This window comes from Ambystoma mexicanum, chromosome 10 (assembly GCF_040938575.1).
Source record: "Ambystoma mexicanum isolate Mex_15411 chromosome 10, UKY_AmexF1_1, whole genome shotgun sequence".
Classification (NCBI taxonomy): Eukaryota; Metazoa; Chordata; class Amphibia; order Caudata; family Ambystomatidae; genus Ambystoma; species Ambystoma mexicanum.
The window spans coordinates 159,740,396-159,767,977 of record NC_090932.1 but is presented as its reverse complement, the minus strand read 5'-3'; the positions used below and the strand labels follow the sequence as shown (position 1 = coordinate 159,767,977).

General features: G+C 46.8%; 1 protein-coding gene across 1 annotated transcript in view; it reads right to left on the bottom strand.

The window, feature by feature from the left end:
* The window catches only part of LOC138492838 (zinc metalloproteinase-disintegrin-like batroxstatin-1), a 1,052,270-nt gene that overhangs the window by 74,868 nt on the left and 949,820 nt on the right, over window positions 1–27,582 (bottom strand). The gene's annotated exons all lie outside the window — the stretch shown is intronic.

Here is a 27,582-nt window from a genome sequence, read left to right as displayed (position 1 = left end):
AGGTAAAGTAGTTCCTTTCAGGCCTCAAGGAGGCCGGGATCCTGCAGCATGGTCTGCATCAGGTAAGTGCACCCAAGCACTCCCATAATGAGCCTGGCGCCTATGGCGCCAGGACTGATGTCTTTTATGAGCCTGGCGCCATAGCCGCCTGGACAAAGGGCCCCTATATGGGGTTGCTGGGTCCTTCCTTGGGGACTGGATGTCCGCTTTCGGGGACGCAGGGCTTAAACCGGCTCCCCGGGAGCGGGCATCATGACAAATTTCCCAAACCTAGTGAGTCCCACAGCAGCTTTGCTGGATTTTTGGGGTTTATTTTTTTCTCCTGCTAAGAGTGGGACTCTTTTTCTCCCACTCTTAGGCATGATTTGAGTATGTCTTTTGACTGTAAATGTGTTTTATGGGCTATTGGGTCTTTTACTCCATAGAGCTTCATGTGTTTTTGGTATGTGTGTTACACAGCACCCTCAGTGCAGTAACACAAGGGTGTCATAGTGACCCCCAAACATAGACTCCATACCCTGGGACTGACTACTGTCTCCCAGGGCATGTAAAGTCACCATTGGCTTTACTAGTCTCAAATTGTGAACAGAACCAGTACAAACCATCATATTGTGGAAGTACTGGTAGGGGTAATTAGACTGCCCATGGATCTGTTTTCCAAGGGGGCACTGTCCAGTCCGCCCTTGTCGAGTTTCTGGCTGGTGCCAGTGGATACCACGCGAAATATTCCACCGGAATATTTCCTATGGGATTTTCCCATTAATTTTAAACACACCACTTTTTGGTGCAATGTTAAAGATACCGGCGGGTTATTTATTTAATATTTATTCCCTGGTTGAGTCTTTTTGCCAGGACTCGGTTTTAAAATGGCGTTTGTGTTTGCCTCTGAAATTCTAACCCAAGTTGAGCCCTTTGTTCCACTTTTTCGCGGGCTTCTCCACAGAAGCCCTCCAAATGGAGCCACTCTGTCTGGGGTCAACTGGATGTGTGGAAGGGGGATTAAGGACCCTGGACTGAGTTGCCTTGGCAACTCAAGTCGCACTCTTGTGTGATTGGCCCAGTGGTGAGCCACCCGGCTCACCACTTAGCATGTTTGAGTGACATCTAGGCTGATGAATGGGGGTTTTGCTGCATAAAAGCAGGGCTTTGGGGATTGGAACTTCAGAAGTCGCCACAGGACCTAAAGAATCCGAAGAGGGGAGAAGCTGAGCCATCTACAAACGACGACACCACCGGTGGAGCCCTGCTGTACAAAACTCACCACTTCCCCGACGACAGAGGAGATCTTCTTCCAGGAGAGTCTTCTTCCCTTTGAGCTGGTGGGACCAACCAGTTTGCCTTTTTCGCCTTCCTGGATCGTCTCATGGTCGAATCGCCCGTGCCAAGCACCCCGGCGGCCGGATAGCCACACTTCACCACTACTGCGAATAAAAGGGTCGTACCTTTTAATCGGGAAACTCCACGCCTCGTTTCTTCCCTGGCAGTGCAACGACCTCCAGCTTTCTTCCTCGTCGAGATCATCTCTTCCTCTGGTTGAAGCCACGACGTGCACCCGCTGCCAGGAACAACTGCCACCGCTGGAGCTTTCTCACCATTTCAGGTACTGTGTCCCGCCTGGTCTCCCTTGCAACAGATTGTCCAAGGTGTCCTGTAAATCCTTGACTTTCTATCTGGGTTGACCTCAGACCTGCTAACTTTGCCTTTCTGAACTGATCCAACCTCTTTTTGACTATTCTGCAAAGCCTTTGAGTGCATTTCCGCTGTGTGATCTTGGGCACATTCCGCCTTGCTCTCTCCCAGAGTGGGCCTGGCCTATGAACTTTTTGCTCTACAGCAGACCTTGCCTTTCTTGACTTGCTGTGGTTTCTTAAAAGTGTTGGTACTGTCTTATTTTCCTACTCTGCCTTTTCTCTCCTTTTTAAAACAAATGATTGGAGTGCCATCTACGGTTACGTTACGCGCTCACCTCTGTTTTGCTAAATAAGTGGTGTCTTAACCTAGACTTGTCGAATAATTAACTAGGGAGGTTTATATACTTATAGTGACTGTTTGAACTTGCTTGATATATTAGTGCCAGTGTATTTTCATAACTGTGTTTTTAAATAAATAATTATATACTTTTATACCAAAGCTCTGGTCAGTGTTTGCTTGTTCTACTGTATTTCTAGCCCTATGGTGTATACTCTATATACTCCCTAACTCTTCTTGAGAGAGGTCTGACTGCTCAGCCACAGCTACCAGGTAAATCTGGGTGGTGCGGACTGCTACCAATTGGGTTTACTGCTTACTCGGCACTAGCCTTCGCTGAAGCCAACAAAACATATAAATCAGCAATAATCTTTCAAAAAGCCAATGCCTTCAACATCTGCATTACTAATGCGTCCTGAGACAGCAAAGAACTGTTTACCATCCTTAGAGAGCTCGAAAACCCCTGTCAAACTTCAGCACCTTCTAACGCTAGCAAAGACTGGTGCACCACTATACAAAACGCACTCTCATCTAAAATTCTCCTACTGCAAAATAAAATCGATAATAAAAAACGCTCCTAGCTGACAAAACTCCACCCACCATATCAACGACTACATCAAATGCCACTATTGGCCCCCCATTTCAATTTACACCAGTGTCTAACAAAGAAGTATTTGACACCATAATGAAACTCAAAGCTTCCAACTGTAAAGAAGACCAATTCCCCTCCCATCTAGTGAAACTCTGTGCCCCCACCCTCACACCCATAATTACCGAATTCATCAATGCCTCTTTCCTCACAAACACAGTCCCCACCAGTATCAGAAAAGCTTGGGTGACACCTCCCCTAAAAAAAACATCCCTGGACCCTTCAATACCCACTAATTACCGACCTATTACAACGGTCCCATTTCTCCTAAAAATAATTGACAAAATAGCCTACTGCCAAATTCAGAACCATTTGGAACAACATCAATTATTAGGAGACCGCCAGTCAGGATTCCGTCCCAACCATAGTACAGAGACAGCCCTCCTTGATCTGAAGATCCAAATGGATGCCACTAAAGAAGCAGGTAAACTCTGTCTGCTGATGCTCCTGGACCTCTCAGCGGCCTTCGATCTGGTTGACCACGACAAACTCTGCAACACTCTAGCAAACAACTTCAACCTAGCTCAGAGCGCTGCCAACTGGATCAAATCATTCTTGGCTGATAGGACTTCCAGAGTGTCCATTGGCAAAGAATCAGCAGACCCAGTGCCTGTCCCAGCAGGTGTGCCGCAAGGCTCTTGCCTATCCCCCACTCTGTATAATGCCTATACTAAGCTATTATTTGCAGCATTGGATGCCATGGGTGTCATCTATACTAACTTCGCCGATGACACCCAAATCCTCATTCCTCTCTCAGGCAATCATGAACAAGACTCCCTCCTGGTTAACCAAATCTACTCACTCATCCAAAACTGGATGGCTAATAACAGCCTTTGTCTCAACGACGATAAAACGGAGCTCCTCATACTAGGCTCCTCCAGCAAAATCAACACCCTTGAGCCCGCCTTCAAATCATTCACCATCGATGGAACCACAATCCCTGTTCTTAAACAAGTCAAGACCCTTGGCGTCTACTTAGACGCAACACTATCCATGTCTAAACAAGTAAACACATTAGCCTCGTCCACTTCCTACACCTCCAAACTCATCTCCCTCAGCCGTAAATTCCTCTCAGCCAAAAACTGTGTTACTCTAGCCAGAGCACTCATACTGTCTAAGCTAGACTATTGTAATATCCTCTTCCTGGGCACGTCCAAAGCCAACTTAGACAAACTCCAACAGAACAAAGCCCTCAGAGCAGCCTTAGGCATCAAAAAATCTGAACATATCTCTAACACCAGAAGAGACCACCACTGGCTCCCCATCCAAGCCAGAATTCTATTTAAAACCCTGAGCATCACCCACAAATGCAGGGCTAACAAAGCTCCCAAATACCTCAACAATACAGTCACGATGAAGCCCCAGACTAGACTTCTCAGGTCCAACAAAAACGCATACCTTGAAACCCCCAGATACAAAAGAGAGAAAGCAGGGGGTAGTAGCTTCAAAACAATGGCTCCTAGACACTGGAATGCGCTACCTACCCACATTATGAACGAAACCTCCTTCCCTAAATTCAAAAGCTTCCTGAAGACTTGGCTCTTCAATAAGTTCTAACTGAACTAGAGCACTAATCCGCTCCAATTAACTGTACATATCTGACTGCTTTGCATATTATTGTATATTATTGACTGCCTTGCATATTATTGTATATTATTAACTGCTATTCCTGTGTACCTCTGTGTACTTTCTAAGATTGCATTCTCCCATTGTCTGTAACTACGCCGTGATACCCCCGGGTCTGGGCGTATAACAAATGTAATAAAATAAATGTCTTAGTTACTTACCTGTAACTGTATTTCTCCAGCATTGGTATCTTTCATAGATTCACATGCTTGAATATTCCCCGTCGTGAGACTGGGAATCCTCGGTGATAAATTTAATAATACATTTTTTTTTTAAATATACAAACTGCTACCTAGCAGTGCATGTACATAGCCCATTATGGCCTATGAGCCATTTCATTGTGTAGTCCCTCCACCTCACTTTGGTCCTTTATGGCCCCAGCCAATGAGGTGGCAGGGCTTAAGCTCTGCCCCCGGCAGCCATCTTCAGATTTTGAACCGTAGAGATTACAGTATGATGGATGCCGAGCATAGGAGCAGCCTCTCAGGGGAGGCGGGCGGGCGCATGTGAATCTATGAAAGATACCAATGCTGGAGAAATACAGTTACAGGTACGTAACTAAGACTTCTCCAGCATTGGATCTTTCATAGATTCAGATGCTTGAATAGAATACCAAGCAGTTAAAACATGCCACCATAATATACATATATGCATAAATACAGAAAAACATATTTCTGGTCAAACCTTTACCATGCAGCAACACAACGGCTACATACTTCGGGAAAGGTGGGAAAGGAGGCTGATCCTACCTTATACAAAGAGATGGCGGAGCACTGCCTGTCCAACTGCAGCTTCTTTGCTGGTATCTTCAGCCAGGCAGTAGTGTTTGGCGAAAGTATGCAGAGTGCTCCACGTGGCGGCTCTGCATATGTCCTTCAAGGCCACCCCTGCGTGGAATGCTGTTGACGCCGCTCTTCCTCTGGTGGAGTGCGCAGATGGCGGTCTAGTTAAAGGGCCGCCTTTCAACTGATGGCAGTGGGTGATGCAGGACGATACCCAGTGTGCCAGACTTTGTTTAGATATATGCTGACCCTTGGTACGGCCAGAGAACGAAATGAATAGCCGGTTTGAGGAGCGGAACTCCTTGGTTCTTTGCAAGTAAAACTTCAAAACTCTAGCAACGTCTAGAGAATGTAATGTCTTTTCCGCTTCAGAAGCGTGATTCTGGAAGAAGGTTGGTAAAACAATGCGCTCAGTGAACGACATCTCCGAAAGTACCTTGGGGAGGAACTTCGGGTGAGGCCTTAAAGGATAGTTCCGGGACTTTTTTTTTATTGTTCCTATGGTTCGGCCATGTGTTTTTAAGCATAAATCGGTAGATCGTAGAAAACTTTCCTATGGACCTTACCCGACTTTTCGTCCATTAACTCACTCGAAAACATCCGCCATTTTATGATAATCCTATCATTTCCCCCCATCGCCCTGGCTCACCTGCTTTTGCGGCACTAAATCAAATCCCCCGCCCCTGAGCCTGACATCAGCAGACGCGTACCGCCCATTTCCCGTTTTGTGTCAACAATCGCTGCGCCTCAGCTAATGAAGTGTCGCCATGGAAATGGCAGGACGCCTCTTTCCTCAATAAGTATAAACAGACCGTTTCACAACACACAGCAGCAGATTTTCGAATCCATTCCTCTCTCTGTGTTACTTTGAGTATTCTGTGACTCGTTTCTGTGCTCTGGTCAGCTACCTTCGTTGATTGTAGCCCGTGTGAACAGATACCAGTACCACCGCTATAAATTATTTTACTTTCTTTACCACATAATGGCTACAATAATGCCGTATATGTACGAGCCCGAGTACACCGAGGAAGAACTACTGGAAAGGCAAGCACGCGAAAACGATGGGGATTCGGACGGCAGTTGGGAGGACCAGTCAACGGATGAAGAGCCTGGACCATGTCGCATGGACGGTGTCTCCACCTGGTGCACGTGCAATCGGTGCGAGCTAATGCCAACTGAGGAGGAGAACTGTTGCTGCCGAGAAAACTCGGGATGCCTGGCCTACATTTCGGAAGGCGAGCCAAGTCTGCAATGCATCACTGAGCTGCCAGAGTTCAGGGAAGCCTGCCTCTCACGGACCGTGTTGAGGATGATGATGGTGCTTATGCACGAACTTCGCGGCACTGTTCGTCCGCGTAATCCGAGTAACGAGTAAGTATACTCTGGTTGTGATGTCAGTGATGCCACTACTATGTCATGGTCGTCTCCCACATATAAAATTACATCTACATATCATTCGAATGCATGTAAATTGGTTCCATATTGTGCATTTTCTAGATAGAATTTTTTTCAAAGCAGAATGACATTTTTTACCTGAATCGACAGTGATAAGAAAGTTTTGTCATTTTAATACAGTTTGCATCTTTCATTTTCACAGGTGGTACAGGCTGGTGGCCTATCGTTGCTTCACTTGGTGGCTTCACGGGAGGCTCGGACACCGCGTTCGGAGAGTAATACCTGCCTGTGCGGTACTTGCCATTAGACAACATTTCCCCAGCGACAGTGGACAATACCGCAGATTTTCCCTGGATGTGCTGCAACCGCAAATTTACAATGTGTAATGTTTATTATTTATGTTCAATTGAAATTAAGATCCAAAATAAAACCCAATATATATTTTAACAATGGTTGTTTTGATTTGTTCAAGCGTTGGCAATAAAAGGAAGGCCGTTGTATTTTATTGATACAAAACATGGTTATAGGTAAATATGGTTGATCATAATAAATCATCCTTTTGGGCACCGGGTACAGAGATGACCACCTCTGGCCCGTGCCGCCTTGCCACCACAGGCCAGCATGCTGCTGACTAACTGCCTAGGCATCCAGGGTCTCCAGGGTGAACTGCACCCATATATTCTCCTGGCAGGGTGAGGTATTTATAAACTCACCCCCCTGCCTTCCATGTACTAGATCCTGCAGCCAGCCTCTTACATGCAGTTAGATGGCCTCTCCTTGGTGAGGCCCTGCGGCAAACGAGTCTTGTCTGCACGACCACCGCCCCAATCCACCCCCCGCGCTATCAAAGGCAGTTCGCACCGGGGTACTTGTGCTGGCAACTGGAGCAGTCAGGGAGTGATAAAGGCCAAGAGGTGCCAAAGACCATGTACACTTCAAAGTGGTCTATAGAGCATGGGTTGTTGTTCCCATGTCTACCTCCAGACCCCGTGTCTCCTGCCAAGCATCCCCCCTCACGCTGGACGGCCCCCTGCAATCCACATAAGTGTGTCTCCATTCACGAGTCTTCCTGTGTCTTGTCTGCACGACCACCGCCCCAATCCACCCCCCGCCCTATCAAAGGCAGTTCGCACCGGGGTACTTGTACTGGCAACTGGAGCAGTCAGGGAGCGATAAAGGCCAAGAGGTGCCAAAGACCATGTACACTTCAAAGTGGTCTATAGAGCATGGGTTGTTGTTCCCATGTCTACCTCCAGACCCTGTGTCTCCTGCCAAGCATCCCCCCTCACGCTGGACGGCCCCCTGCAATCCACATAATGCCACGACATATACACGTCATTCATTCACAAACACACCCCTGTTTCGAATTCTTTATAACCCACTTCATATTTCTAATGAGCACTTCTTTGCGCTTTGCTAGTCAACCCGTGAAGGTGCTGGTTATCTGCTCTTCGTCTCTGTGAACTTCCGTGACCACTTCGAGGAAACTCGTCAGTTTGCAACCTGTGAACTGCTCCCTGTTCTACAACAAGAAACTACTCTGATCCCTGCATCTAACTGTTTGTTCGTCAAGGTAAGGCCATGTACCATAATAATTTTGCGTCCAATTTCTTTTCGTTCAAGACAGTACATGCAAGGAACTAGTCACATGTTCTGAGTTTAAATTGGTATTCATAGAGAATTGTTGATCTTTACTTTTCAGAACTTTCCACAATGCCTGCCTGTTCCATTGGCGGTTGCCCTTCGAAGACCCATAATAACTCTGAAGGTACTATAATGCATGTTTTCCCTAAGACAATAGATCAGATAAGAGAATGGGTCCGATATTGCGGATATCCACCGTCTGAGCTTGAACGTAGAGTCCTAGAGGTCTTTGCGGACAAGAGGGGTGATCGATACCGCATCTGCAGCAGGCACTTTACCTCTGACATGTACTCCACATCATTGCTAATAAAGAAGAACACACCGCGAGCGAGGCGAAAATTGCTCTCAACCGCTATTCCCACTCTATTCGTCCACATCCCTCCACTGGTGAGTCAAGTTTACGTGTTTATCTCTTGGCCTTGCGGTAGTGTGTAGCATTAGCTAACAATAATTTCCCCATTTATGTATCCACTCAATATGAAGGCGGAAGATTCTCCATCCGTGTCGTTATTGCAGTCATCAGCCACTTCAAGCGCCTATCGGGTAATCTTACTTGGCTATTCTGCCACTGACTTGTTTTAGGCATGTAAATCAATAGTTTTAATTTATCGTGTAATTATGTTACCTAATGGTACACCCTTGTACTCGTCCTCTAGTCTTTGTTTTCAGTTATAATTATTGTTATCCAAAATAATGCAAGTACTGTCTTTCAGGGAGATGCTGAGGAGTCCAACGTATTGACGACTACCGTTGATGTCACTCAGATGCTCGAGGTACGTTTCAGGACAGTTCCGTCGCCCTCCTATGTGTCTTCTTTTTTCAATTTTGTGTTCATTACTAATGAAAGTCCTATGTTTCAGGGAGTCGATGGAGCATTAGTCCAAGAAGAAGGGGGAGCATGCAGTTACGGGTCGGCGCAACAGCTTACAGAAGTGTGCACCGCAGTTACATCGTCCCTTGATGTTCTTATGCATTTCGAGGTATGGATACTGACAGTTCGATCAAGCGAAATCATATGACGTGATTACATCCGCTATACTTCCTTCTTTATTAACGCAAGTAGTATGTTTCAGGGAGATGACGGAGCTTCTTCTACAAGAACATCACCCCTAGTAGTTGATGCAGATCTCTGGGTGGTGACACTTCCAACGATCAAGCAAATCGAATCATATTTACATATCCATTATTTATTTTAGACCACTGATCATTTGTGCAGGTCTATTTAGATGAGCCGTTCACGCCTGCACAAAGTTTCTGTTCTTTTTATCAAAATAGAAAACCATACTAATGCAATTACTGTGTTTCAGGGAGTCACTGAAGCATCATCTTCAATAATATCATCAATGGAAGTCTATGAGGAGCCCGAGGTATGGATCTTGACAGTTCCATCTAACTAGATCAACAATGCGTGAATAATTGTCGTTTGAATGTTCTACACAAAGCGTTCATTCGTGTTTTGCTATTGAGATGTACGTGGGTATTGGTCCCCAAGTACATTTTGTGTTTTCGATATTATTATACATACTAATGAAAGTTCTATGTTTCAGGGAGTCGATGGAGCGTCAGTGCGTGATGGATGTGCTTATCATGAAAATGTAGTCGTTGCAGCGCAAGAGGAAGTGGAGACATGCACACACGAGTCGGAGCAACAGCGTCCTGATGTTGAAGTTCGAGGCAAGAAAGTTTCAAAGAAAAGAAAGCAAAAGAAGGTTAGTGTCCTGGTCACTATATTATGTTGTTTTTCACTGTTAATAGTTCAATACTGTAAGTTGTGTTTAAACTGAACATCCCTTTTCCAATCTGTCCTCTAGTTGCGAGTGGGTGTACAAACTAGATCTACACAGACAGTGAAGCGAACGAGAGATGTTGCTTGTCAAACCTTTTGGCAGGGACTTGAGACTGGAGATGCATCGTGCCAATGGGAAGAATATGAAGTGATTGACAACGGAGCTATACCACATGCAGCCATTGATAGTGAATGTCCTCCTGGTAGTTCGGATGCAGTTGGAGATAAATTCACAGAATCCACACCCGCAAAAACTATGACCGCGAGAAAGTTGAAGAAATTGTCCTATTCACCCATTGCCGGAGAAGGAACAGATGTTGCAATGGAAGAGAATGAAGTGGACTACAATGAAACACCTTCAATATCACTGAACATAGCGGAAGACGATATCAGAGATTCTACCTTTCATGTGAGTGACATGTCCTCAACGTTACAGGCCGAACCAGCTGGGATGCAGAGTGACAGTATAAGGAAAGAGGCCAAATTCATTGTATTCGATAGTTGTTTGATTGATATTATTATTCGGTTGAAATGTGGGCATTCGGTAGGTGGGAAAGTATGTGGGGAGCCATTGATTAATGTGACTCGTGCAATTCGAGGCACTAAGCTTAAAATACATGCCACCTGTACAAAATATCATCCTTTCTCATGGTCTGCACAACCCATGCTGGGACAACTGCCAGCAGGCAATCTACTTTGTGCAGCGGCTGCACTTTTTAGTGGTTCAAGTTTTAAAAAATTAGAGTCTTTCTTTCAGTTTGTGGGAATCCATTTCATTGCGAAAACTCAGTTCTACAAATACCAAACCGATTATCTATTTCCAGCCATTAGCGAAGCTTGGAGAATGGAAAAAATGTCTATTGATAGTACATTCGCGGGCAAACGGTTCAGGCTAGCCGGTGATGGACAGTGCGACAGCCCAGGATTTTCAGCCAAGTACTGCACCTACCACTTTCAGGACATGGAAAGTAAGAAAATTGTGAGTTCGGTGGTCGTGCAGGTGTCACAAAGTACATCCTCAGTGGCCATGGAGAAAGTTGACTTTGTAGCATCATTGCAAGAACTACAATCGCGGGGAATGGTGATCGACCTGATAGCCACGGACAGACACGTTTCAATTGCCAAGACAATGAGAGAAGAGTACAAAAATATAAATCACCAATTTGACGTTTGGCATCTTGCAAAAACAATCAATAAAAAATTGTCGGCTGCAAGTAAAAAAAAAGATATGCAAGGTATTTCACAGTGGTCCAAGTCAATCAGCAACCATCTTTGGTGGAGCTCAAAAACATGTGGAGGGTCGTTGGAAATTCTACTGGAAAAATGGCGGTCAGTAATGCTACACTGTACAAACGTGCACAGCTGGAACACGAACCAACATTTCCACAATTGTGAACATGGCCATTTGTCCACAGAGGAGGCACGGAAGAAGAAGTGGTTGATTCCTTCATCACCCACTCACAAAGCCATTGAAAAGATTGTATTTGATAAAACTATAACAAAAGCTTTGAGGGGACTCACGGAATTTTGCCACACAGGAGATTTGGAGGTGTTCCACAATATGTGCCTAAAGTACAGGCCAAAACGATTGCATTTTGGCATGGAGGGCATGATAAATCTGACTCTTTTAGCGGTCTTGGCACATAACCATAATGTCGGCCGTCAACAAAGTAGGACGACCGGAACTTTAGGGACGCTTCGCTACAATAAGGCCTTCACTAAAAGAAGTAAACAATGGGTGATCAAACCAGTGTTTGAGGATATGCAATATGGGTTTATTGAGAGGCTTATTGTTGACGTCCTAGATAGGCACATAAATGGAGTTGTGAACGAACCTGTGCAGGTGACAACTGCATTGCCACCCAACATTGCCTCTGTTCCATGTCCACCTAAAGAAGAGCTCATTGAGAAATACACATCACGGTTTAAATGATTGTAATTTGATTGTCTGTTCTCTCGAGTCTCCTCATGCCGCAGGCCCATTGAATATGTTTATCTATCCAACCTTGTTCATTTGCGCATTAAATTAAACCAAACAGTAATATAAATGATTTTTCAAAAAATATAGAATGTCTCCGTATTTATGGTTCTGTGGGGCTGAAAAGCACGCAGACAAAATGCAAAGATGGAGTGTAAATTTCAAGTCCTGTAAAACGGCCTTACACTGAATGTAGCTAACTAGGAATGTGTGTTCGTTCAAAGTGAAGGTCAGCTGCTTTGATTTTTTCTCGAGTGCCAGAATGGCCCACGACTCAGTATAAGGTTCTATTGTTATTTGACCTTGACAGGCTGGGACCACGTAAGAAACGATAATGAATATAATTTCAGAAACGAAAGCCATTTCATGTTCGTTCATTAGAAGAAATAAAACGTCGGCATAGAAGGAGTGGTATTTCGGGGCTGCCCTACGCACAGACACAATGGAAAATGCAAATATAATGTAAGTAACTCTTTAGATGAGTTTATACCGCAATTTAATTACTATACAGTAGCTTTAAAGACGGGTTAAGTTGTACTTGTTCATTCTATGTGGCATATTGTTTTGTACCGCGCACTATCTTGGGGAGAACCGTCTCCTCTCCCCTGCTACAACTGGTCCACTGTCTGCGACCTCGGTCCTGGGCCCTTCCACTCTCCACCTGCACTCCCTGTCAACCCCTGCACTGGGGGACTGTCTCAGTATCCTACAGCCCCCCCTTGACGTATAAAACCTAGTTGCACTGTCCTAGCTATGAAATAATTTCCAGACCTAATATATAAAATGAATAATTTTAATAAAGATCTGATGGTGAGACTAATTTCCTTTTTTTATGTTTTTCAAATAGATACATCGTCCATTATTGTCTGTGTCACGAGTACCAGACACCGGCGGATGGCTTCTATAATCGCCAATTGCTTCTCCGCGTGAACAACGTTAGCACCCTGACCATTTTGTGGGACGATCGCCAAGTACAAGTATGCCCTTACGCGGTACTAACGGCTAGATGCAACATACAGACCGTTGTGGTGGCCTAGTGCCTCGTTGTTGGAACAGCCATGCGATTATCAGTGCGACCGAAGAGCTTATTTTATCGTAAACCAACACCCTGTCTACTGCACACGAACATCGCTTGCCTCAAGACGAAATATTTTGGATCGAGAGCAAATAAAAATTCATTGATCTAAGACCCTGTGTACAGCAAAGGAACATCGTGTGCCTCGAAACGAACTTTTCGGAACGTGAGCAAATAAAAATGCAAATCGCTGAATATTCTCAAAACATTTGATGTCAAATAAATGTACTTTGCCAAATGTACAATCTTGCCGTTTGCTTTTAAACCACAGTTTCATATTCCGAATTGTGGCGCTGTATTGTGAGATGATCTAAGACCCTGTGTACAGCAAAGGAACATCGTGTGCCTCGAAACGAACTTTTTGGAACGTGAGCAAATAAAAATGCAAATCGCTGAATATTCTCAAAACATTTGATGTCAAATAAATGTACTTTACCAAATTTACAATCTTGCGGTTTAATTTAAAAGTACAGTTTCATATTCCCAATTGTGGCGCGCGTGTTGTGTGAGCTCATCTGTGTTGATTTCCTGGTTCTGTGTGGAGTCGCGTAGAAGACGCCTGGGCGCGTTTGCCTACGCAGCTCAGTCACGTCACGGATAGAGGCGGGGAATATGAATGTTTTGATCAAGTCTGTTTCAGGGGCGGGGGATTTGATTTAGTGCCGCAAAAGCAGGTGAGCCAGGGCGATGGGGGGGAAATGATAGGATTATCATAAAATGGCAGATGTTTTCGAGTGCGTTAATGGACGAAAAGTCGGGTAAGGTCCATAGGAAAGTTTTCTACGATCTACCGATTTATGCTTAAAAACACATGGCCGAACCATAGGAACAATAAAAAAAAAGTTCCGGAACTATCCTTTAAGATGACGCGGTCCTTCTGGAACATAGTAAACGGAGGTTCTGAAGACAAAGCTTGCAACTCACTGATCCTTCTGGCTGAAGTGATGGCTATCAGGAAAGATGTGTTCCAGGACAAGAATTTCATATCGCATCTGTGTATGGGTTCGAAGGGAGGTTGCATGAGGGCTGTTAAGACGGTGTTGAGACTCCAGTCTGGAACAAGTGTAGGTGTAGGCGGATAAGTACGCATCAGTCCTTTCAAGAAGGTCTTAACCGCTGGTAAGGAAAGTAAGGCTTGCGTCTCCGCGGTTACTGTGTAGGCCGCTATGGCTGACAGATGGACCTTGATAGAGGACAGTGAGAGCCCTGACTTAGCCAGGTGCAACAAGTAGGGCGGAATCTGATCAACCGAGGCCGAGAGGGGATCGATCGAAGAGGTCTCGCACCATTTGGAAAACCTGGTCCATTTCCTGGTGTAGGTAAGTTGCGTGGACGGGGCTCTAGCGGCCCTGATGATATCCCAGCATTCTGATGGTAACTTTAGGTGCATCAGTTTGCGCTGCTCAGGAACCATGCTTTGAGAGACAGGCTCCTCGGGTCGTGGTGGAGGACCTTGCGGTTCTGTTGTGTCAGTAGATATTGATGTGACTTGAGACGAATCGGGGGTCGGCAGGATAGGTGCCTCAGCGTCGGGTACCAGACTTGCCGTGTCCAATCCGGTGCAATAAGAATCAAAGAACAATCCTGTTCTTTTACCCTGCGAAGTACCCTCGACATGAGGGGAATGGGTGGGAAGGCGTAGAGGAACTTCCCCGACCAATCCACTGAGAACGCGTCTCCCAGTGATTGGTGCTCCGGGTATCTTGAAGCAAATCTCTTGCATTTTTTGTTGTTCCTGGTGGCAAAAAGGTCGATCTGCGGATGGCCCCATAAGGCAAAGATCCGTTGGGTTTCTATTTCGTCCAGCTCCCACTCGTGTGACGCTGTGTACTCTCTGCTTAGTCTGTCCGCTAGGACATTGTCCACTCCTGGAAGATGCTCTGCCCTGATCTGTATCCCGTAGCGCAAGGCCCATGCCCATAGCTGTTGGGTTTCTTGCGACAGGAACTGAGACCTCGTGCCTCCTTGCTTGTTTGTATAGTGCATGGAGGTCGTGTTGTCTGTCTGGACGGTAAGAACTTGACCAGCTATAACCGGTAGGAAAGCTTTCAGCGCTAACCTTACGGCCCTGAGCTCTAACACGTTGATGTGGAGCTGGGACTCCTGTGCCGACCAAGACCCCTTGGTTTGGAGGTCCGCCAGATGAGCGCCCCAGCCTGATAAGGAAGCGTCCGTCCGCAGCAGGAGGGTCGATGTCGGTGCTTGAAACGGCATTCCCTGCAGAAGATTCCTCGGAACATTCCACCATCGAAGGGCCTTGTGCAACGTCGATGGAATCTGGACAATGTCTTCCCAGCATCCGAAGGCTTGTTTCCATTGGTGGTCCAGAGCTTCCTGAACCGGTCTCATGCGAAGCCTGCAGTTCGGTATGAGGAATATGCATGATGACATCATGCCCAATAGGGATTTGTAAGAGCGTACGGATGTTGTCTCTTTCTGTAGGAAGTTCAAAGTTGAGCGTAGAATCGCTGCTATTCTTTCTGTGGATGGCCTCACTCTGGGAATGCTGGTGTCGAGTTCGGCTCCCAGGAAGAGAGCTACCTTGCTGGGAACGAGGCAGGACTTCGTCTGGTTTATGGAGAAACCTAACTCTTTTAGGAGGTTGACAGTCCTCGACACTGCCGAGCGAGCCTTTGCAGCGGAACTTGCCTTTATCAGCCAATCGTCCAGGTATGGAAAAACGTCCGTTCCTGCCCTCCTGAGACTTGCCGCTACCGGTGCCAAGCATTTTGTAAAAACTCTCGGAGCCGATTTTAGCCCGAACGGGAGCACTTGAAACTGAAAGTGGAGCTCTCCCACTGTGAACCTGAGGAACTGTCTCTGCGCTGGATGGATCGGAATATGGAAGTATACGTCCTCCAAGTCTAAAGTGGCCAAGAAGTCGTGCTTGTTTAACCAAGGTAGCACCCCTTGTAAAGCTACCATCTTGAATGTTATGCGCTTGATGAATTTGTTGAGTGCCCTCAGGTCCAAGATGGGTCTCCATTGACCGTTTTTCTTTTTGACGAGGAAGAATCGGGAGTAGAAACCTTTTCCCCTCTGAGAATAAGGTACTGGTTCTACTGCTGCCTTCTGGAGCAGTTTTTGCACTTCGGACATAACCTGTCTTAGCATATGCACTCTGCGAGATGTTGGAGGCAGAGAAGGAGGTTGGTCCAGAAATTCTAAGGTGTGACCCTTTCGGATCACCTGCAACACCCATCTGTCCGATGTAATTGACTGCCAGCGCTGGAATAACTGGCTCACCCTTCCCCCCACCGGAGTGTGGTGAAGGGGGGGAGAAAATTGGTCGTCAGTTTTGCTTGCCTTGTGACTTCCCTTGGGCGGAGCCACGTCTGCCTCTATGGGCGTATCTGTTGGATGACTGATATTTATTGTCTTGGTACGTGCCGCCTTGTGCTTTTTGACCATAGGAGGAACGACCGTATCCTCTGAACTTGGAAGATGAACCTCTAAAGGGACGAAAAGGCCGATGGTCCTTACTTTTGTCCTTTAAAGAACTGATGGCTCTGGCTGTGTCCGTGTCTGCCTTGATTGCCTTCAAATGGTCGTCTATATTTTTTCCAAAGAGATCTTGGCCATCAAACAGCATGTCTAATATCTGCGCCTGGACTTCAGGTGTAAAGTTAGTAGCCTTCATCCAGGCCTGCCTTCTGAGCACCGTGCCGTGCGCCATCTGCCTGAAGCCTGATTCGGCCACATCAACCGCTGCGTCGATCATGTGATCCGATGTTGCTTCACCATCCGCGATTATCGATTTTGCCTCCTCCTGGAGCTCCGGTGGTAATTGCTTCGCCAAGGTTAGACATGCAGAGCCAAAGCTTGCGATCGAACCTTGCGGTCATGGCCAGCGCATTGACCGCTCTGATTGTAAGGGATGCAGAAGATGATACTTTCCTGCCCATGGCTTCCAGTTTACGTCCGTCCTTATCCGGTGGTGCTGACAACGGTGAGGAGGGGTTGGCGAGTTTCTTTCTGGCCGCCACTGTAACAACCGAGTCTGGTTTTGTATGACCCCTCAAACAAAGCGGTGCCGAATCCGGAGCTTTATATTTCTTTTCTGGTCTGGACACCAACGCCGGAGTCGATAAGGGCGTGGATAGGATCTTGGATCCGGAATCCCAGATGGTAACGAGGAGAGGAATTGTGGTCACTGTCCTCCTTCGTTTGTCCCTGTGCTCATAGAGCACTGATTGCCTTTCCTTCGAAGAAACCTGAATTTTAAACAATTCTGTGGCTTTACCTATAATGGTGTGGAAAGAGACGAGATCATCCGGCGGAGAGGCCTTGCCCGGCGAGTCTCTCCTCCTGGGTTTCTCGACTACGTAGTCATCCCACTCACTGGGTGTGTCTGGCTCCTGCGTTATTTCTCCTTCTTCTGGTTCCGAGAATTCTCCAAAAGGATCCTCCTGCCAGTCTGATACCGAGATGGTGGACGGTACCATCGTAGGATCCACGTCCGGAGATCGCGGTCTGTGCGATGACTGTGGTGACGGGACTCTTGTAGGTGAAGCACTGTGGGTGCTGCTCCTCGGTCTTCGAGCAGGTGATCTCATCCGTTTTTGCGGTCTACTCCTGTGAGGAGAGCAACCAGATGTGCCTGGAATCGGAGATGACTCTCTAGGAATAATTCCTGCTTCTAAGGGATTAATCGGGATTTGCTTCTCCCTTTGCCGTTTGTAAAATTCTTCTACAATCCTCTGCACGGATAACATGAGTATCGGGTCATGAGGATATTCGGATTCTCCCGTGGACGGGTGCCAAGGAGGACTGTATTGTTTCGGTAAGGGACCGATGGACTCTTCCACCACTTCCGCATCAGAGAATTCTTCCTGAAGAATTACATCCGGAAGTTCTGCCATGTGCCCCAAAGGTGAACATTGCTGTACCAGTGGTTCAGTCTCAGTATTCTTCTCAATGATATTGTCATGATCTCTGCTTCCAAAAGGTCAGGGTTTTCCCAACTCCCTTGGAAGCAGATCCATAACCCAGGTTCCGAGTGCCAACCAGTCCCAATTGGGACCTTTTGGACCCAGTCCTGGCGCCAGTGGCACCAGGCTCATAAATATGCCCAGTCCCAGCGCTGGAAGCGCCGGGCTCATAATGCTTGGGTGGACTTACCTTCAGCAGACCATGCTGCTTACTTGCCTGCCAGTTGAGCCTCTGATCCTCTTCTGTTTGGAACTACTTTTCCTGTTGGGTGGGGCTGGAGCCACTCCCTAGATTCAGAACACTGGAACTCTTCTGGAAGGCAGGAACTCTTTTCTTACCAGGAACTCTTTTCTTACTTAGGCGTGGCTGTGGAAGGAGACACCTAAGCACTACAGGAGGCTATTTAAACCACACCCGGTGGATGAATCTTGCTTTGCGTTATTCTGCAACCTCTGCAGCAGAACGCTCATCGTGTCTTCTGCATCCGGTCCTGGGCCTAAGGAAAAAGGCTTACCATCCTGAATCCAGTCTTCAGCAACACCTATAAAGACAAGAAAGAACAGGTTAGCATTCCGGCATCTGAAAGGCAAAGGCTTACCATCCTGAATCCAGTCTTCAGCAACACCTATAAAGACAAGAAAGAACAGGTTAGCATTCCGGCATCTGAAAGGCAAAGGCTTACCTACTCTTCGGCGCTGCATCCCGCATCTGAAAGACAAAACAAGGTGCGTTTAAAGACATTGGGGAACTTTAATACTCACGTGCCATGACTCCTTTCCACATCTAATCCAGTGGGTATTCCGGCACCCTGCAGCCGCTCCGAACTCGTACCTGCAAAATAAAAAGACAGTTAGAGCGCATAGTGAAGCAGGCAACAAGCGCTTACTTACGTGCTTCCAGGCGCTTCTATTCATCACACGGGCTCCATCTTCAACTCACTTCAGCCCGTCATCCGCCATTGCCGGCACCCTGCAAAACAAGAGACATCATTACTAAAGACTTTAAAGACATTTGAATGACTCGAAACTTACCGTTCGTGCAGTAAACGACGGACAGCAGTCCTCTGAAGTCAAGAGGCCTGCGCTACCTATCCAGTGAAGAAACTGGTTACAGCACCTGCCCCGAGGCAGATGGAGAGCTCTGCATTCACTTACCTAAGGTGAGAGCGTTAACCTTTGGGGGTCTACAGGAGAGGAGAAGAGGAAAGAGATAGGGACACCCCAATAACCCCAGTTCATTAACCCCATATTTTCTATCTGCAGACATCTTACTCTACACGTCAGGCATACAGTGCACAGAGGTCCAGCCCAAAGAGCCAACCGGGTGCTACACATCACCTTTGAAGATACGGTAGTCGCCCAGTCAAGACCGGCGCCTCTGCGAGAATCAGGTGAGCGTTACAGAACGCAAAGCCTACCGCAAAACTCTCGCCCAGGCGCTATGGAAACCTCGGATACTGACCCCCTAGCCCAGTTACTTGGGGAACTAAGGGCAGAAGTGCATGCAGCTCGTCAGGAAACGAATGCTCTAAGAAGGGAACTAATTATTTCCAAGGAGAGAACAGACAATCTTGCTAGACAAGTGCTACAGTCACAAGCCGGACAGACCCCGTTACCCGCATCAGGGGCAAATCTTCCTTCAACATCCTCTATGAATCCAGTGCAGATCAACCTACCTGGGAATGTACCTCTGGCTCCGCCGGAACGATTTTCTGGTGACCCAAAGAGGTTTGCAGTATTTATCAATCAGTGCCGGTTGCACTTCTTATGCCGGCCAGCAGCCTTTCCAACTGATCAAGCAAAAGTAGCTTTTGTACTTTCGTACCTTAGTGGCAATGCGGCAGACTGGTCGATCCCTCTAGTTAATCAAGATGATCCGGTTCTCCATGATTTTCAAGCCTTTCAGCTTAGTATGGAGAAACTGTTCGCAAGACATTCACAGGGGCAGGCCTTGGACAATGAGCTTCTTTCATTGCGACAGGGTAATCAAGACCTTTTGGCTTATATTGCATCTTTCAATAGGCTAATAGTGGAAACTCAATGGCCTGAGGACAAAAGGATTACGCTGTTTTATAGAGGTCTACGTGGAGAGCTCAAAGACGTTTTAGCCCAAGTAGTGAATCCCCCACAAGACTGTTCGGATTATATAGACTTGGTCGTTCAAATAGATCACAGGCTGCAGAACAGGAAGGCCGATCGTTCCAAGTTTGATGCTCGAGTATTTTCCAAACCGCCAACTCCTTCCAAAGGAGTAGACTCCGGGGAACCCATGCAAATAGGGGGTCTGAAAGGTCCTCTAACACAAAGGGAGCGGGAAAGGAGGAAACAGTTGCAATTATGCCTATATTGCGGAAACTCAGGACACTTTCTTCGAGACTGTCCGGTGAAACCTGCCAAGAAGGCAGTAGGAGCTGCAGTTACCAAAGTTACAAACTCTGAGCAGGGAAACAACCTCGCCCGACAAGAATAGAGGTCCTCTTGCCGAGCGTGAAAACCAGTTCCGTGACCTCGCATTTCGTGATACCTATGGTCCTCATTAGCCCTGATAATCCGGATCGATTACATGCAATTGAAGCTTACGTCGACAGCGGTGCCATCGGCAATTATGTGGATCATGAAATGGTTTTGAGGATGAATCTAACTCTTTGTCCCAAGGCTGTAAAGGACGTCATTACTACGGTGGATGGTACGGAGATAGCCTCCGGGCCAGTAACGCATACCACTCAAGAGGTGACGCTAGTAAGTCAAGATGGACACCATGAGAAGATCGTGTTCGATGTGATCAAGGCCCCTCAGTTTCAGATTATTCTAGGAATACCTTGGTTAGAGAAACACAATCCTCTGATCGATTGGCGAGCAAGAACGGTCCAGTTTCCAGAATGTGTCTCTACTTGTCACCCTCCACCTGGTGTTGCACTGGCTGCAATTTCTTCAGAGACTCCCCAGTTACCTCCCGAATACCTAGAATACCAAGATGTTTTCCGGAAGGATCAGGCTAACTCTCTACCTCCTCATAGGTCTTATGACTGCCAGATAGACCTGATACCTGGATCTACTCCTCCTTGTAGTAGAATTTATGCCCTCACCGAGCCTGAGAACCTTCACCTTCGACAATACCTGGATCAATACCTGGCAAATGGGTTTATTCGTCCTTCCAAGTCCCCTGCTTCTTCAGCTTTGTTCTTCGTTCCAAAAAAGGAAGGAGACCTTAGAACTTGTATCGATTATCGCTCCCTGAACCAGATCACCGTTAAGAATAGATATCCGTTACCTTTGATCCCTGAACTCCTGGACCAAGTCAGAAAAGCATGCATATATACAAAGCTGGATCTTAGAGGAGCTTACCACTTGGTACGAGTAAAAGAGGGCGATGAATGGAAGACGGCCTTCCGCACCAAGTATGGGCTATTTGAATATCAGGTCATGCCCTTCGGACTTTGCAATGCCCCGGCCGCCTTTCAATATTTTATGAACGATGTCCTCAGAGAGCTCATAGATGTATGTGTTGTTGTTTACATTGACGACATCCTCGTTTATTCTTCATCGGAATCTGAACATCGGAAACACGTGAAAATGGTCCTCGAAAGATTGCGTCAACACAAACTTTTCGCTAAGTTGGAAAAATGTGTTTTCAACGTGACTGAAGTTGAATTCTTGGGATTCATATTATCACCTGGCGGAGTGCGTATGGATTCAAAGAAGGTCGATACAGTTCTCAAATGGCCATCACCATCCTCCGTAAAAGGTGTGCAAAGCATGTTAGGCTTCGCTAACTTTTACCGCAGGTTTATCCCCGAATTCTCTCGAATAGTCCAGCCCATCACTGCCTTGTTAAAGAAAAACAAACGTTTTGAATGGTCTACCGAGGCGGAACAAGCTTTCCAGGATTTGAAGACTAAATTTATCTCTGCACCAATCTTAAAACACCCTCGCCCCGAACTCCCCTACATCGTGGAAACTGATGCTTCAAGCCTTGCCATGGGGGCAGTTCTATCACAAAAGGACCCGGTAACCAATCAGTTGCATCCCGTGGCATTTTGGTCCCGCAAATTCTCGCCTCCTGAAATCAATTACACGATTACTGACAAGGAACTTCTGGCTATCAAGTCTGCCTTTAAGGCTTGGCGGCATTATCTGCTGGGGGCCCGACACACTGTTACTGTGATTACGGATCACCGAAACCTGCAATATTTGAAGACCGCAAAAGCCCAATCCTCTAGACAACTCCGTTGGGCATTATTCTTTGCCGAGTTTGACTTCATAATTACCTATCGACCTGGTACAAAGAACGGTAAAGCCGATGCCCTTTCTCGGATGGGAGTGGAAGAACACTTGGTCAACCCTAAACCTGTACCAATCATTCCCGAACAAAGAATTCTGGGTGTAATCGCCACAGAATCCATAGAGGAAGTTAAGGATAAAGCCAGGCAACTTGTAACTCCAGCAGACATACAGAATTGGCATCTGCAGGGAAAGGACTTTGCAGTAAAGGACAACTTATTGTATTTCCAAGAACGATTATACCTACCCAGCACAGATTTACAGAAAAAAGTAATCTCTTGTTATCACGACTCTTTAATGGAAGGTCATCCCGGTATAGCCAAGACCTCAGAAAAGATCAAGCGCTACTTCTGGTGGCCGTCTTGGAAAAAAGATATCAGAGACTTTATAATGTCCTGTGGAGTATGCGCCCAAAACAAGAGTCAAAAGGAAAGACCAGCAGGCCTCTTACGCCCTATTGACATCCCACCTCGCCCTTGGCATACGCTTTCTATGGACTTCATCACCGATCTACCTCCATGCTCCGGATACAATACGATTCTAGTAATCGTGGACTTATTCTCCAAGATGGCGCATTTCATTCCGCTCAAAGGCTTGCCGACAGCAGCAACTCTGGCCCGAGAATTTCTCGAAAACATCGTCCGCCTGCACGGTTTTCCTTCGGTTCTAATTTCGGACCGAGGTAGTCAATTTATTTCTCATTTTTGGCGAAGTTGCTGTCGGTCGGCTCAAATTGATGTGAGACTATCGACCAGTCACCACCCTCAGACCGACGGACAAACCGAGAGGACCAATCAAACTCTGGAACAGTATTTACGCTGCATGCTGCAACAAACTGAAAAAACTTGGAAAGATATCCTTTGGATAGCCGAGTATGCCTACAATAACTCTGTCCATTCGGGAACTGGGAAAACCCCGTTTTTTCTTTTGTACGGCAGTCACCCTCGAACCTCGGAGTTGGATCCCCTCCAAGATCTTGAAACACCAGCAGTAGACTACCTGCATTCTACAATCACCCAAGCCTTTAAGGAAGCTGTTTCTCACCTTCAAAGGGCTAAAGAACAATACAAGAAAGGAGCAGATCAACATCGGAAGGAAGCCCCTCACTATCAAGTAGGGGATCAAGTCTGGTTATCCACCAAATATCTACCTCTAAAAGGGCCACGCACATTCAACCCAAGATACCTTGGTCCCTATTCCATCACTACCATAGTAAACCCAGTAGCGGTCAAGTTGGACTTGCCCCCGCACATGAAGATACATCCGGTCTTCCACGTCTCTCTATTAAAACCCGTGCAACCTCAAACCCGACTAACCAAATCTCCAAAACCTATCCTAGTGGATGGAGAACTCAAGTTTGAAGTCAAAAGCATTCTGGACTCCAAGATCTCCAAATCTAAACTATTCTACCTAATTGACTGGAAAGGCTACGGCCCCCAAGAGAGATCCTGGGAACCTGCTGAATATGTCCACGCTCCTCGCCTAATCAAAAGATTTCACCGAACATTTCCTGACAAGCCAAAACCCCCGGAGAAGCCCGGTTTGGGAGGGGCCTTGAGGGGGGGGTACTGTCATGATCTCTGCTTCCAAAAGGTCAGGGTTTTCCCAACTCCCTTGGAAGCAGATCCATAACCCAGGTTCCGAGTGCCAACCAGTCCCAATTGGGACCTTTTGGACCCAGTCCTGGCGCCAGTGGCACCAGGCTCATAAATATGCCCAGTCCCAGCGCTGGAAGCGCTGGGCTCATAATGCTTGGGTGGACTTACCTTCAGCAGACCATGCTGCTTACTTGCCTGCCAGTTGAGCCTCTGATCCTCTTCTGTTTGGAACTACTTTTCCTGTTGGGTGGGGCTGGAGCCACTCCCTAGATTCAGAACACTGGAACTCTTCTGGAAGGCAGGAACTCTTTTCTTACCAGGAACTCTTTTCTTACTTAGGCGTGGCTGTGGAAGGAGACACCTAAGCACTACAGGAGGCTATTTAAACCACACCCGGTGGATGAATCTTGCTTTGCGTTATTCTGCAACCTCTGCAGCAGAACGCTCATCGTGTCCTCTGCATCCGGTCCTAGGCCTAAGGAAAAAGGCTTACCATCCTGAATCCAGTCTTCAGCAACACCTATAAAGACAAGAAAGAACAGGTTAGCATTCCGGCATCTGAAAGGCAAAGGCTTACCATCCTGAATCCAGTCTTCAGCAACACCTATAAAGACAAGAAAGAACAGGTTAGCATTCCGGCATCTGAAAGGCAAAGGCTTACCTACTCTTCGGCGCTGCATCCCGCATCTGAAAGACAAAACAAGGTGCGTTTAAAGACATTGGGGAACTTTAATACTCACGTGCCATGACTCCTTTCCACATCTAATCCAGTGGGTATTCCGGCACCCTGCAGCCGCTCCGAACTCGTACCTGCAAAATAAAAAGACAGTTAGAGCGCATAGTGAAGCAGGCAACAAGCGCTTACTTACGTGCTTCCAGGCGCTTCTATTCATCACACGGGCTCCATCTTCAACTCACTTCAGCCCGTCATCCGCCATTGCCGGCACCCTGCAAAACAAGAGACATCATTACTAAAGACTTTAAAGACATTTGAATGACTCGAAACTTACCGTTCGTGCAGTAAACGACGGACAGCAGTCCTCTGAAGTCAAGAGGCCTGCGCTACCTATCCAGTGAAGAAACTGGTTACAGCACCCTGCCCCGAGGCAGATGGAGAGCTCTGCATTCACTTACCTAAGGTGAGAGCGTTAACCTTTGGGGGTCTACAGGAGAGGAGAAGAGGAAAGAGATAGGGACACCCCAATAACCCCAGTTCATTAACCCCATATTTTCTATCTGCAGACATCTTACTCTACACGTCAGGCATACAGTGCACAGAGGTCCAGCCCAAAGAGCCAACCGGGTGCTACACATCACCTTTGAAGATACGGTAGTCGCCCAGTCAAGACCGGCGCCTCTGCGAGAATCAGGTGAGCGTTACAGATATTGCTTTCAATGACAGGAGTTTCAAATGTGGACGGCAGTAATTCCTCCGTAACTGCCGAAATTTGTGGTGCCTCTGAAGGTGTTATGGACGATGCTATCTTCGTCGACGACTGAGATTTTCCCGTCGACGAGGGCTTCGCTGCCGACTGAGATTTTCCCGTCGACGACTGATATTTTCCCGTCGACGAGGGCTTCGGCGGCGATTGAGATTTACCCGTCGACGACTGAGATTTTCCCGTCGACGAGCGCTTCGTCGACGATTGAGATTTCCCCGTCGACGAGGGCTTCGTTGACGAATGTGGAGTATGTTCCGTGGACGACTGCGTCATGGATGAATGCTTTGTGGACGAGTGGTGTTTCTTGCTCGTCGACGATTGCTTCGTGGTCGACATGTCCGATGACGATGATCTAATTGTCGACGATGTCTTAAGCGTTGTCGTCGTCGATGAAGGTTTCGTCGACGGTATGGCCGATGACGGGCCTTTACCTTTCCCTTCATTCGTGGACGGTTTACCCGCCGACGACTGCCCCCCCCCCCGTTTTTTGCAAACTCCTCCTTACCTCTGGAGGCAGATTTTGCTGACTTTTTCTGGCTTGGTAAGTCAACTGGAGGCAGAAAGGGTATCAATTCCAGCTTCCTCTTTTTGGACTTGGGAGAGGAACTCCTTTGCACTGAAGAGGCCCTTCTCTTTGAAGTTTGTCTCTCAGATGGAGTGCTGGATTGGACAGGAGCTCTTCTGACAGACTCTTCGTCCGAAGATTGATCCCTGGATTCCAGGTATGAAAGGAGTCTTCTATGCCTGTCATGAAGGGTCTTGGTGGAAAAAGTTCTACAAATCTCGCATTTTTTAATGTCATGCGGGTACAGACAATAAATGCAATGCTCGTGGGGGTCTTTGTAGTAAACCAATTTCTTCTTCCACCTCGTGCAGTCCTTGAACTGGGAAGGCTTCCTGACAGCCTGAGGTGCCTCCATTTCTGAAGAGAAGTTCAGTCGACGATTTTGAGAGGAGAACAACAAGTTTTGTCTCCAAGGGTAATTGAAAACAAAGCCCCTAAGAAGGGGAACAAGATGGAATATATTTTTCCAAATATATTCCACACAAAAGTAGAAAGAATTTGAAAAAGCTCAGAGAGCTTGAGGATTCCCTGTGTCTGTTAGACTGTGGTGAAAAATCTGAAGATGGCTGCCGGGGGCGGAGCTTAAGCCCTGCCACCTCATTGGCTGGGGCCATAAAGGACCAAAGTGAGGTGGAGGGACTACACAATGAAATGGCTCATAGGCCATAATGGGCTATGTACATGCACTGCTAGGTAGCAGTTTGTATATTTAAAAAAAAAAAAAAAATGTATTATTAAATTTATCACCGAGGATTCCCAGTCTGACGACGGGGAATATTCAAGCATCTGAATCTATGAAAGATCCAATGCTGGAGAAAAAATAAATACTCCTGTAGTCTTAAACTTTTTGCAGTGGTCCCTAAGGGAACTGCACAGGTTTCTGCCTAATGGCCAATTTATAAGTTGTTTGCATATTAAACTCACCCAGGATTCATCTACTAAGTGCCTACTGAAACCAGCTACATTCCAGGATAGTGCCTGCACCCCAGTACTTGGGATGGTCACAACACCAGAGCACCTCAAATCATCAGTAATGGAGAGACTGAGAAGTCAGTTTTCGGTGGTGTGGCATCATCCAAGAGGGAGGGGGCAACTCTCATCAGTCAATTTCCCCCAAAATTGGAGAGTTGCCTCTTGTAATAGTGGCAGTCAATACCATTATTGGGAACTCCGCTATCAGGGCTTCGGGGGCAGCCCTTTGTGGTGATATTGGGGCAGGGTAGGGACATAAAGAGACCACGGACTGTTCAATAATAACAAGTTACTTACCCCTGGTAACGTTCTTTCGACTGAATGTTCCTCCCACGTATTCCTCATCTTTGATATTCGATATCCAGCTTCAGCTGCTTCAGAATGTTACTTTCGGGAGAGGGCGAATGTGCGTCAATGCAGTCGACTCGATGTACCTCGAGTGCCTCCGTCTCGAGGATGATGTAATCGAAGCCAAATATAGTATGCGCAGCGTCCGTTGGCTTCAGTTCTGTTTTTCCTTATAGTAGAAATACTTGCATAACCACGGGAATGACCATACTCCACTATGAAGGAGCGAAAACTGTAATAGCTTGGGACATTCTACTGTGGGGTAGGTTGGGAGGGCGATGCGGAATACGTGGGAGGAACATCCAGTCGAAAGAACGTTACCAGGGGTAAGTAACTTGTTCTTCAAATGGATTGTTCTTCCCACGTATTCCTCATCTTTGATAGACTTCCAAAGCAGTATTAGATTTGGTGGAGGGAGTAAGAATTCGTTTTTTTTTTAAGTTGTCATGAACCGAATGTAGGACTGCTTTTCCAAAGCTCCCATCCTGAACGAGGGAAGACTCCAGGCAGTAATGTTTTGTAAATGTGTGAATAGTAGAGCA